General features: G+C 37.1%; 1 protein-coding gene across 1 annotated transcript in view; it reads right to left on the reverse strand.

Moving 5' to 3' along the window:
* The window catches only part of PXDNL (peroxidasin like), a 574279-nt gene that overhangs the window by 233278 nt on the left and 326758 nt on the right, over window positions 1–14243 (reverse strand). The gene's annotated exons all lie outside the window — the stretch shown is intronic.

A 14243-nucleotide genomic window follows, 5' to 3' on the forward strand; every position in this document is an offset into this window, starting at 1 on the left:
GCTGTCCTATATTCAAAGCTGGCTCTCTAACAACTATGTCATGCTGTCCTTTTAATCAATCAAGTGATCAATAAATCAATATGTGTTTATTAATTGCCTACTATGTGCCACTGTCTTAGGTTCTAGGGATACAAGGGCAAAAAACGAATCAATCTCCTTTTAAGTGGGATAACAATAAGAATATTTTTCTTTTTTAAAATTTATTTTATTTTCAATTCAGGGCCTACAACACAGCACAATAAAAAAGATGACTGCATATGAAACTGCAAATCTATCATGTACAATGTACTTTTCCCTCCAATCATAAAAAGTTATCATGTAAATTTATTTTTTTCCTTTTTTTAATCCCTCTCCCCCCAGAGATGGCTACCATTAGACACAAATAGGTATGTTTGTGTGTGTGTATATGTATATGTACACATATACATATATACACACAAGCATATATCTGTATATACATATATACATATGTATGTTAAATTATTCTATATATACTTCTATTTATCAGTTCTTTCTCTGAATACAGGTAGTGTCTCTTTTCATATGTCCTTTATTTTTAATTTGTGTATTTACAATAGTCAAAATGACTTAGTCACTCCAAATCATTCTTAAAAGAATACTGCAAAACTAGGATTTTAATTGGTGGAGTTGTGACCAAATCTAACCATTCTGGAGAGTAATTTGGAACTATGCACAAAGGTCTAGCAAACTGTGCATACCCCATGATCCAGCAATTCCACTGCTAAGTTTATATGCCAAAGATATCCCCCAAAAGAGAAAAAGACCTATTTGTGCAAAAATATAGCAGCTCTTTTTGTGGATCGCTAAGAACTGGAAATCAAAGGCATGCCCATGAATTGGGGAATGGCTACTGTGGCTTATGATTGTGATGGAATATTATTGTGCTATAAGAAACGACAAACAGGATGATTTCAGAAAGGCCTGGACTGACTTATATGAATTGATGTACAGTGAAGTGAGCAAAACCAGGAGAACGTTGTGCAGAGTGACAGCAATAGTGTTTGATGAAGAATTGTAAATGACTTAACTATTCTCAGCAATACAATGATCCAATACAATCCCAAAAGACTAATAATAAAGCATACTATCCATCTCCAATGAAAGAACTGATATCTGGGACAGCTAGGTGGCACAGTGGATAAAGCACTGGCCTTGGATTCAAGAGGACCTGAGTTCAAGTATGAGCGTAGACACTTGACACTTACTAGCTGTGTCACCCTGGGCAAGTCACTCAACCCTCATTGCCCTGCTCCCCTGCCCAAACAAGCAAAAACAAACCAAAAACAAAAATAAAGAAAAGAACTGATATTGATTGAACAAAGACTGAAGTATGCAATGTTTCACTATCATTTTTATTCTATTTTCTTATATAAAATGACTGTTTTTTTAATTATTGTGGCTACTGTATTTTATAAATTAATAGCTATTTATATATTAATGTCTATTGTACCCATTTTGTCAGTAAGCATTTATTATTAATGTATATATATACATATATATAATGTGTATATATATGTATATATATATATATATATATGTATGTGTGTGTGTGTGTGTGTGTGTGTGTGTGTATAAGCAAAGTATTGACCGTGAGTCTCCCTAACTTCTCATAGTCTCAGGTCTTCATACCTACACCTACATAGTCCTAAGAGGAAGAGTGAGCATTCCAAGCCACGGGAGTAGGTCAAGGGAGCCAAGAGAGAGAGCAAGTCTTGTGTGGTCAAGGGTTTTATCCTCTTTTGATAGAGGTGGGTTACTATACACTGATCAAAGCTAATTGGCTAGTATCATTCAATTCCATTGGTTGGTGTGACTTGAAGGTCATTCAAATTAAAATGAGCTCTAGGGAAGAGACCCTTGCTGAAGGGCAAAGGTACAGTTCAGTGTCTAGGTGTAGTTTAATCAGCTGACTGAGCTAGAAAAAAGAATCAATCTCCATTTCTTTTGTTCCCTTGGGCTTGTCCCAGACAAGATTTGCTGAAATTCCTGCACTTTCTGGAGTGGGGGGAGTGGAGGGAAAGGGACTGAAACTGATCTCTGGGTCCCCCCAAGAAATTCATTATTAATAATTATTTTCTCACAAGTAATATGGTAATGCTTTGCATAACTGCACAAATATAATCTATATCTGATTACTTACTCAGGGAAAGGGGAGGAGAGGGAAGGAAGAAGGGATAGAATTTGGAACTTAAAACTTTAAATAAAAATGTTTAATATTATTATTGAAAATAAATAAAATATTTTAAATGAGTAATAAAGTTTTTAAAAATCTAAAAAAAACCATATTGTTATTACGGTATACAGTGTTCTCTTGATTCTGCTCACATCACTCCATCAGTTTGTGCAAGTCTTTCTGTACATTTCTAAGACCAATGAGTTCATCATTTGTTATAGCTCAGTAGTGTTCCATCACAACCATACACCACAGCTTATTCGGCCATGCACCAATTGATGGAGATCCCTGCAATTTCCAGTTCTTTGGAACAAAGAAAGCGACTATAAACATCCACCTTATATTCAAAGTTATAATTGCTATTTAAAAAACCAATGAAACAAACAAAAAAATCTCCCACTGGCAGTTAAGATTATGACCAATCCCCTATACCCTCTCATATAATCTGATGACAATAAGAACAAAGCTCTGATATGGAATACTGCCTTACTGTGTTTAATCTAATTGTAAAATAGAAATGACCCATTACCTTTTAATGTCAGCAAAAGATAAAGAAATTTCTTTTCTTGTACCCCAGCAGGACTCTAAGACTAAGAGCTCATTAGAAAGTATCTTTTGAATGACTGTCATGTATATATTATGCTTCTGTTAGACAAAAGAAGAAAAATGTATAATCCTAGCCCTCAAAGAGATTATAATCTCTTGGGGAGAAAAAACATGTATAATACAATTGGAGGACAAGACTTTATGTGATAAATGTTAAGCACTATAGGAAATAAGACATGGGGAAGATCATGTGGACTACAGCTATCAGGAAAAGAAATGGGATTGTCAGCAAACATGAGATTTGACCTAGGTCTCAAAGGACTTGGATAAATCAAGAGGATAGGAAAGAGCACTTAAGGTAGAATAAATACAAGGAACATGATAGTTAGGAAGCAGAAATGAGCATGTTGTTTCTGCTGGAGAAATAGAGTAGCACAACCAGAATAGAACACATAAGTCAGGAAGAAGCTAAGAGGAAATAGCAAGGTTAGGAGAGAAGGAATATCCTAGGTGCCAAGTTATTGAATTTAGATTTGTTTTCAAAAATGAGATGCTATTCTTGGTGTTTAGGCACTAGAAAAAGAAGATTGTCCTGGCTATTATGTGAGGGAGAATTTGGAGTGGTAGTAACAGAATAGGAAGGTAAGTATCTAAAATATGATACATGGGATAGGTTAGAAGAAGCATAAATATGTGGAGTGATTGATAACTGTACTTGAAATGAAGTTTGTTCATCATTGGACATGCTAGATGCAAGAATACCAGAATACCAGAATTGTAATGGATCTCAGTGGTATTCTAATCCAAAGTGTATTTGAATACCTGTCTACAATGACAAGTTCAGCAGAATGAATCTGTGTTTGAGGGTGTAGGGTGGGGACTTTGTTTATATATAGTCTTCTCCCAGGAACCATTCATAGTTTATTTGGGATAGAAGCACATGCATGTGTTGACCCACAGATTTAGATCCACATGACCAAGAAGGAGTTTCCTGCCAATTGACTTTCTCCACCCAATGGATGGCAGCAGCTGTAAAGCAAATGGCAGAAACAGAAATGGTCTTACTAACTCAGCCCAAGAGGAGACTTCATGGACAATAACTTGCCCAGTATCTGAGTGATAATAAATGTCAGAGGGAACACTTAGAATAATGATCTGATTGCAAGCAGAACATGGAACTTAAGGATGAGGAGTAAGGATGAAGGATGACTTTAGTTTTGCATATGATAAATTTGAGGGAAAAGCTGAATGCTCAAATGAAAATGCCCTGTAAGAAACTGGAAATTCAGTACTGGAGAAAGATTGAACAAATCGTAAGAGGATTGGCCATGGAGAAGCAAATTTGGAAGCCATTAACCCAAAAGTGGTTCCTGAAAATATGAGAGAAAATTATTTCTTTGAGGGAATTCATATAAAAAGAATAGAAACATTTCAAGATCTGAGGTCTAGGAATAATCTAGAAGGAAAGAACTTAAATCAATACTTCTTGAGAACAAAGAAGTATTTGCCAAGTGTCATTTTATACAAAAAGACATAATTAGGCATAAAGAAAGATAGATTTAGCAAGTGTATAAGAAACTGTTAATGTTTACAAATATTAAATGTCATATAACTACCAATCCTTCTATTTTAACCATTTCTTCCTCTAAATTTCAGACCTTGATCATACCACACATTCTTGGGGTAAGAGTTTACAGATTCCCTTCTCTTTTCTAAATATACTTAATCTAAAATTAAAGTCATTAAGCCTTTGAGCTAAATAAATACATATATATGCATGCATGTGTTTGTATACACATGTATGTATGTATGTATGTATGTATGTATGTATGTATGTATGTATGTATGTATGTATGAACACACATCTATTTCCTCATGGAGATAAAATTAGCTGTGCTCCCCTATCTAAAAGCAAACTCACAGGAATTACTACAAAATGGAGGGAATAGGAATATGCCACTTTATTTGTTCATTTGTTATAAAACTATATTGATTTTCTTAAAATGGAGTTGGAAGTATATAAGATGGAAAAGGAGAGGTTTCTTCTTGTTTATGAAAACAATCCTTTGTGGCAAAAGTATTTATTCTTGTTAAGTGTATCTAATAATATCCTCAAAATATGGGGAGACTCTAGCTGAAAAGATTTGGCTTTTCATGAGAGTGCAACCTTCTGATGAGACAGAATTACCATAGGAAAAATATAAATACTACTTGAATACTCACACATGATTATGGATATTAGCAGAAAGTCAAAACATTAGCATTTAGGCTTAGGTGGAAAATGGGTAGCGAATAGTATAATTAAATATTTATGAAGTGTCGATTACAATGAATTTATAAATTCAAATAATTATGGGTAAAAGTATTCATTATTTATGAATCCCACTTTTAAAATATAGTCTGCCACAGGAAGGGAGGAAAACCTACAACACTGAAAAGATTTCTTAATTTAATTGTTTTAATATGTTTTTAAAATATTATAATTGTTATTATATTTATTATTTAAAATTAATTTAACTTTATATTCATCCTGTTCATTATTCACATTGACCTACAATTGAGAAAATTTTATATAATGAAAAGAATAATGAATTCAGATTTAAGAATTGTGTTTGCAGGACTATGCTGGAGTCAGTTTATACTGTAAGAAAGAGTTGGTTGTTAAATTTTCAGTGTGAGCATTCACACCTCAGAAATCAGCAACCATAGAGGCAACTAGGTGGCACAGTGGATAAAGCACCAGCCCTGAATTCAGGAGGACCTGAGTTTAAATCCGGCCTCAGACACTTTACACTTACTAGCTGTGTGACCCTGGGCAAGTCAACCCTCATTGCTCCAACAAAAAAAAGAAAGAAAGAAAGAAAGAAAGAAAGAAAGAAAGAAAGAAAGAAAGAAAGAAAGAAAGAAAGAAAGAAAGAAAGAAAGAAAGAAAGAAAGAAAGAAAGAAAGAAAGAAAGAAAGAAAGAAAGGAAGGAAGGAAGGAAGGAAGGAAGGAAGGAAGGAAGGAAGAAAGAAAGAAAGAAAGAAAGAAAGAAAGAAAGAAAGAAAGAAAGAAAGAAAGAAAGAAAGAAAGAAAGAAAGAAAGAAAGAAAGAAAGAAAGAAAGAAAGAAAGAAAGAAAGAAAGAAAGGAAGGAAGAAAGAAAGAAGGAAAGAAAGAAAGAAAGAAAGAAAGAAAGAAAGAAAGAAAGAAAGAAAGAAAGAAAGAAAGAAAGAAAGAAAGAAAGAAAGAAAGAAAGAAAGAAAGAAAACAAAAGAAAAAGAAAACAGCAACCACTGCTACTGTTTTGTTAATTGTCTAGACTAAAAAAAGTGATGGATAAAATGTTTAAAAGGCAGATTCAACATAATTATATCAAACATCCTTTTTTCCACAGAGAACCACTTGTTAGCCATTTATCAGCACACTATTTCATGGATGGCATACAACAAATTACTGAAGAAAGTTTCTAGGAATAAAATTCAAGAGGGTAAGCTTCTATCTACTGACAACATTGTAAGTGACCTTCCTATAGCAAGAGGAGGCAGAGGTGACACTCAGAAGCTCACTGATTACTTCCTTAGCTCTGCAAAGATAGAAACTACATAAGTACCTACCACACAAAAGTCCATATATTCTACAAGATAGTTCAATGAAAAGAGCAATGTGCTGTAGGGGAAAGTGGACTGGATTTTAATTGAGAAGACCTATATTTAAGTCCTGTTTCTGTCATCTACCAGGTGAGCAGTCTGTTCTTGGGGACTTCATCTCTGAAATAAGAAGGCTCTACCATCTAGCCTCAAAGAGCTTTTCCAGCTCTGTGATTCTATGATATGCTAAGCCAGTGAGTCTCATGTTCAAAGAGCATCAGCAGAGCTCAAATAGACTCCCTATTGCCTCTCATATAAAACCCGAATGTTTCTCTCTGGCATTTAAAGCCTTTCACATGCTGATTACAACCTTTATTTTCAGACTGATCTCACATCACCACATCTTGTACATTTCATGTTCCAGCCAAACTGGTTTATTTATGTTTTCCTACACACAAAATAATCCATCTCCTGCTTCTATAATTTTGCACAAATTTGTCCCCCATGCCTGAAATAGTCATTAAACATTTATTAAGTGCCTACTGTGTGTCAGGCACTGTATTAAGATCTGGGAATTCATGGAAAAAAGATAGTCTTTGTTCTTTAGGAGTTTAGAATCTAACACATATAGAAAGGTGAACAGTGGCAGGGAAAGGAAAGTATTATGGTGGAGAAGTCAAAGAAGTGCAAAATAAGTACAGCTGGGCAGGAAATGAGATGTTTGAGTCTACATCCTTTTTCATGTTCTAGATTCTCCAAGTTCTATGCAAGTCTTGGTTCAAGGGACACATTCTTTATGAAGTCTCTTTTATGATGAGCCCCACAGTTGTTGGCACACAAAAGCCTGCACACATTCTATTCTGTATCTATTTTGCTTATATTTTTCATTCACTTATCCCAAATAAAATGTATCAATCAAACAATCAATAAGCATTTAGGAAACACCTATTATTTGCTGGATAATGTACTTAGGCACTAAAGATACAAAGAATAGAAAGCAAAAAATGTGTCTTCCCTTAAAGAACTTACATTCTAATAAGGGAAATGATGTGCCAGTTAGGTGGTCCAGTGGATAGAATGCTGGGCCTGGAGTCTGGATAGACCTAAGTTGAAATCCATCCTCAGACACTTACTAGCTGTGTGACCCTGGGTGAGGCACTTAAGCTCTAAGTTTGTTTTCTTATCTGTAAAATAGGGATAATAATAGCATTTATCTCCCATGATTGTTGTGAGGATCAGATGAGTTAATAATTGTAAAACACATAGCAGAGTACCTTTCACACAGTAGGTACTATAAAAATGCTAGGTGTTTACTATTATTGTTATTATTATTATGTACATAAATGGGTTTATTCAAAAGTGACTGAAAGTAACTTTCAAAGAACAGAGAAGTTTGTATTTGATGCTACAGATGCAGGAGTCATTGGAGTTTATTAAATAAGAGAGTGATATGATCCAACTTTGGCATTAAGAAAATCACTTTGGCAGCTATGTGAAGACTAGATTGGATTGGAGAGAGACTTAAGGCAGAGAATTCAATTTGGGTGATAGCTAGATGAGTGGAGAGAGGCAATGTACATAAGAAGAACAGTTGGGAGAGAAATTAAAAGATTTGGCAACTGAGTAGGCACATGGGCTGGGTGACACATCATGGATGAAATGGAGGATGTAAAGGTTTAAGGTTAAGGGTTATTGGAAGGATGGTGCCCTTGACACTACTATAGAAATTCAGACAATGAGTGGATTTGGGGGATATGAGGGAAAGAAATAATGAGAGTTCTGTTTTAGATAAATTGAATTTGCTATACAAAAAATATTGAGATACATTTTGAGATAAAAGACATCTTTTTTTCAAAAGTCCAATAGGCAGCTGTTGATAGAAAACTGAAGCTCAAAAAGGAAACCAAAGTAAGAGATAGATAGATAGATAGATAGATAGATAGATAGATAGATAGATAGATAGATAGATAGATAGATAGATTATGGATGGATTATCTGAAGAGAGGTGATTTGATGAGATCAAGTGAAAAACCTCAGAAAATAAAATAGAGCCCAGGACAAAGATTTGTGGGGCATAATTAGTGAGAGCAATACAGATGCAGACAAAGTGCTAGCAAAGGAAACTGAGAAGGATCAGTGAGCCAAAACAGGTAGAAAGAGAACAAAGAGACAGCAGCATCACAAAAATCCAGAGAAGAGAGAGAGAGTATATAGAAAGAAGTGGACAGGTCAAGAAGAATGAGGAATGGAGGAAAGGCCATTAGATTTGGCAATTAAGATATCTTTGGTAATTTTGGAAGAGCAGTTTCAATTGAATGTTGAGGTCATATTCCAGGCTCAGAAATGTTCTGTACCTGATCCTGGGTCTAAGCTTATATTATGGATTTTGTGGCACAAAAAATGGCAAGAGAAATTCAGGCCAATAGAGATATATTTACTGCTTGAACTATAGATTTTCCTTGTTTTAACCTTTTCCTTCTCCCCCCATCCAAATAAGATATAAAGTTCTCAACAGCAAGAACTGTTTTATTCTCCTCTTTGTACCTTTAGAACTTAGCACAATGTCTTGCATATAGTAGGCAAGTAATATGTTTAACTGAATTCAATTGAACCGTGGGAGGTAGACTAGAATTGAGGAATAATTCAATTAGGCCTAAGGATTAATGGGGCAGTCGTGTTTGCGCTTTGGTTTCTTTGCCAAGACTTAGCTGTTTTTATGATCACAACACAACTAATTTCAAACCTGTCTTAAATCTCATACATTATATGTTATGAGAGGTCATTACATCTCTCATCTTTTAGGTTGATAGATGAATATTCTTTACACCGAATAGCTTACAATTCAGCTCATAACTCTTAGGGAGTTTGCATGACAGTGAACTGCCTTCATAAGTGATTTGGAATTTCATCATTTACTTTTATTTTAATTAATCAATTAAGCATAAAATTAGACTAAAAAACTTTCCACTTTTGTACAGTTCTCTTAAAGGAAAGTTTTTGAAAAGTGTGGATGCTTCAGTCACATGTTTCTTCTACTTGAACTTTATGGATAGTCACATTGTGGGTAATGATCAAGTTTGATATTATCTGCAGTGTTTTTCTCTGGAAATAGAAACAGAACATATTTCATAGGGCATGGGCTCCTGGGAGCTCTATGACCCAGTGTTGTAACCTTGAGATTTCTAGAATGTTTGCACAAGATTTAGGATAGAAATTCAGAAGTTGTAAGGCAACACGTGAAAAAGTGTTCAGCCTCATTATCCTACATATAGGTCAATCCAGAAGGGCTGAAACTAGGGTAAGGACAATAAAAAGGGTTGGTTTTTTTTTTTCCCTTAAAAACCTGTTTTATTCCATATTATTATAAATCAATGTTTATGTTGATAACAACCCATCTTAAGAATTTTAAAAAATCATCAATATTATCTCCTGCTGGCACTATTTGCTACCTTCTACTTGAAGCATTATGGTAATTAGATGGTTCAGCAGATAGTGTACTGGCTGGGCCTGGAGTCAGGAAGACTCATCTCTCTAAGTTCAAATCTGTTCTTAGACAGTAACTAGCTGTGTGACGCTGTGTAAACTTAACTTTCTTTGTCTTAGTTTACTCATCTGTGAAATGAACTAGAAAAGGAAATGGCAAAACATTCTGGTATCTTTACCAAGAAAACCCCAAGTGGGGTTACAAAGAGTCAGACATGAGTGAAATGACCAAACAACAACAAAATTTAAAGTCTTTCCTGATTCCTACCCACAGCTGGAAATGCCTAAATCACCCTGTATCTTTCTTATATATAATTTGTATACACGTGTTGTCTCTTCTTATAGATTATAAACTTCTTGAGGGCAGGGACTGCCTCATATTTTTGTCTTTGTACTCCTAGCACTTGGCACAATGACCAGTACACAGAAGGCACTTAAATGTTTTTTGACTAATTGATTTGTGGTAAAATATGAAAGTTTTTAACAGTCGGTTAGGATAACTGAAAGACGCCAGTTTTTCAAGGACCACCCTTTTGGGGAGGAGATGAACAGTCCGCCTGCTGCGCATGTCAGACTGCCTGCCGGGTACAGTCCGCCTGCTGCGCAGCAGGCGGACTGTACCCGGCAGGCAGTCTGACATGCGCAGCAGGCGGACTGTAAAAGCCAGCCCAGTTTAAAGGGCAAGATGCTTGAATATTCTACCATCCCTTTGATTTTTCTCATCGGAATGTATTGGGACAGCATAACATCCCGACTTAGAGGAATAGTTTACTCAATGGTCCTTCATAACATTATTGGTTTTTTCCTCATTCAGGCAGCAAAAAGTTTTTTGTATAATAGTATACGTGAGAATCTTTGGGAAAATACGTTTAATATAAGTAGAAATTTTATGCCTGCAATTGAAATACCTTTTAATACCACATCCATAGTTCATACGACTAAGGATTTTATTCTTTTTTGTTGTTTTTTTTTTGTTTTTGTTATTATCATTGTTTTTGTTATTATCATTGTTATGATGTGGGGGAAACTCTCACATATGGAGAGAGACCTCAAAATGGCTGTTTCTACTAGAGATGATCCAAGTTCAGAATCAGATCAGCAGAAACTACTCCCTCTGCAGGAAGCTATAGAACATAGTAAGAAGGGAGTGCCAATTCAAGTCAGAAAATATAGCCCCTTTAGACCAAGTGACTTGAGCGCATGGAAATCAATCATCCCTAGTTTTGAGAAAAATCCAAACACTGTAATTTCACAGTTAAGGACTATATTTAATGCATATCAACCCAGTTGGGCTGATGTTACTTGCCTTTTGGAAACTTTACTGTCCCCAACTGAGATTACAGATATTATCTCAGCAGGAAATGCCCTTGTTGCGAAAGGTAAGGCCGATGTGGAATGGCCTCTAAAGGATCCAGAGTGGAATTATAATGATGATAGGGATTTCCAAAGATTAAAAGATGCTAGAGAAACACTTCTGAAGGGAATGGAATCTTGCTCTAGAAAACCGGAAAACTGGCAGAAATTTTTAAGCCTACCTCAGGAGGCTAATGAAAGACCAAACAGATTTTATGATAGACTTTGTGAGGCCGCTAGACAGTACACCAGATTGGATCCAGTAGATTTAAGAGATTCCTGTATCATTCTCAACACATTTGTTTATAATTCACTGCCAGAAATACGCAGATACTTTCTGAAACAATGTCCAGACTGGAGAAATCTCTCAGTAGATAGAATTAAGGAACTTGCAAATTATGTCTTTGACTCACGTGAGGAAGATCCAGATCACCCTAAACAGAGCATTCTGGCACCAGCGATTCCTAGTCAGCCATGTGGACACTGGAACAAGGACACTAAGGTGTGTTGTTACTGTCGTAAGGAGGGGCATGAATTGAGAGAATGTAGGACTTGGAGAAGAAATTCTAATTCTAATTACAGGCGAAATCAAAATAGAAATAGATCCTTTTGGAGGAATACAGAAAGGCAGTACCAGAATAATGGTAACCAAGACCCCCCTCAGAAGAGGACACAGGAATGATGGTGTCTTGGGGAGGAATGGAACATAGATAATGAAAGCCATATATTCCCAGATCCGGATTTTTTGAATGCACTTGTGCCAGTCCATTCACCTCCCCAGAGTAATGAACCACATGTCACCTTAAAAGTGGGGGAGACTTATTATGATTGTCTGCTAGACACAGGAGCCTCTAAATCAGTATTAGTAAGCAAACCAGATGCTGGGTGTAGACCTGTAGGATTTTTGAATGTAGTGGGAGTCTCAGGAAAGAGCCAGAGAGTGGCAAAATTGAATCCTCGCATGGTATCTATGGGGCCCTTAACAGTGGAACATTCATTTTTACTCATGCCTGATGCCCCTGTAAATTTATTAGGTCGTGATCTCCTTTGCAAGCTTAGAGCAACCATATCTTGTGCTCCAGATGGGGCTGTCTCCTTACAATTGCCAGAGGATACTGTTCATTTATTACCAATTTTACTTACAGAAGCTCAAGGAACAGCAGGGGAGGTATCCAAAATCCCCTCTGACATTCCTGAGTCTTTATGGGCCTCATCCCCTAATGAGGTGGGGCTCCTTAAGTCTGCCATGCCTGTTACCTTTAAAGTTAAGGGGGGACCACCCCCCTCCATTCCACAGTATCCATTGTCTAGGGAAGCAATAGAAGGGATCACCCCTATAATTGAGGCTTTGAAAAGCCAGGGTATTATTATTCCATGTCATCACTCTCCATGCAATACTCCCATTTTGCCAGTTAAAAAACCCAAGCCTGGGCCAGATGGTAAACCTGTTTATCGTTTTGTGCAAGATCTTAGAGCGATTAATAATTATGTTATTCCTAGACATTCCATAGTTCCAAACCCGGCTACGATAATTTCCTCGATTCCCTATGAATCTACATGTTTCACAGTGGTAGACCTTTGCTCTGCCTTTTTCTCCATACCAGTACATGAGGACTTCCAATATTTATTTGCTTTTACCTGGAAAAATAGACAGTGGACCTGGACTAGACTCCCACAGGGATTTGTAGACAGTCCCACATTATTTTCCCAAATTTTACAGCAGGATCTGGCCTCTATTACCTTTAAGGGCTCCATACTAGTACAATATGTAGATGACTTACTTTTGGCCTCTCCTAATGCTGAAATTTGTCAGGAAGATAGCCGTCACTTACTGCTGGAGCTGCACAAGAGAGGACACAAGGTTTCCAAGACAAAGGTACAATGGTGTTTGCCCCAGGTAGAATATTTAGGATTTATTTTGGCTGCTGGAACTCGCTCTGTCTCTTCTAAGAGAGTCCAGGCCATTCAACAACTCTCTGCCCCCACTACTAAGAGGCAGTTGAGAGCCATTCTGGGAGCAGCTGGGTACTGTAGACAATGGATACCCTCTTTTGGTGAAATTACTAAACCCCTCATAGCTCTTACAAAAAGTTCTGTTCCAGACAGTTTACAGTTGGATCCCCAGCATCTCTCAGCCATAAAAGAATTAAAACGGGCCTTGTTATCAGCACCTGCCCTAGGACTGCCAGATTATAGTAAGCCTTTCACTCTCTTTGTGCATGAACAAAGGGGGGTGGCTTCTGGAGTCCTGACTCAGTCACTGGGGCCTAACCAACGTCCTATAGCCTACTATTCAATTCAGCTGGACCCTGTAGCGGCTGGAGCGCCACCTTGCCTTAGAGCAGTGGCGGCCACAGCGCTTTTGGTAGAAAAAGCCTCTGATTTGGTCCTAGGTAACCCTCTAACTGTGCAATGCCCTCACGAAGTGGAGGCTCTCTTACTACGTCACAGGACACAAGCCTTTTCAGATCAAAGGCTGGCTAAGTATGAAATAACCCTGTTAGGTAATGAGAATATCACTTTAAAACGCTGCACAGTTCTTAATCCAGCAACACTACTCCCTAACTTACCATTCTCGGGGGAACCATTGCATGACTGTGCTTCTTTAGTTGATATGGCTGAAAAACCCCGTGACGATCTTTTTGATACACCTTTAGAAAATCCTGATCTTGTCCTCTATACAGATGGTTCCTCATTTATGAGAGAGGGAACCCGTTTTACTGGAGCTGCTGTAGTTTCTGATTATGACACCCTCTGGGCAGCTTCTCTGCCTTCCCATTTTAGTGCACAGGCTGCTGAACTTGTGGCTCTTACACAGGCCTGTAATATAGCTAAAGATAAGAGTGCCACCATTTTTACTGACTCGAAATATGGCTTTGGCATATGCCACTTTATTGGTATGATTTGGCATCAACGAGGCTTTCTAACATCCTCGGGCAAGGCTATTGCCAATGGGGACCTTATCAAGGACCTCTTAGATGCCCTAAAACTGCCTTCTTCCCTAGCCGTTGTACATTGCCCTGCCCACACAGGGAATAGTGATCCTGTTTCAAAGGGAAATGCACGAGCCGATTCTGCAGCCAAGCTTGCTGCATTAGA

This window comes from Dromiciops gliroides, chromosome 1 (assembly GCF_019393635.1).
Source record: "Dromiciops gliroides isolate mDroGli1 chromosome 1, mDroGli1.pri, whole genome shotgun sequence".
NCBI lineage: Eukaryota > Metazoa > Chordata > Mammalia > Microbiotheria > Microbiotheriidae > Dromiciops > Dromiciops gliroides.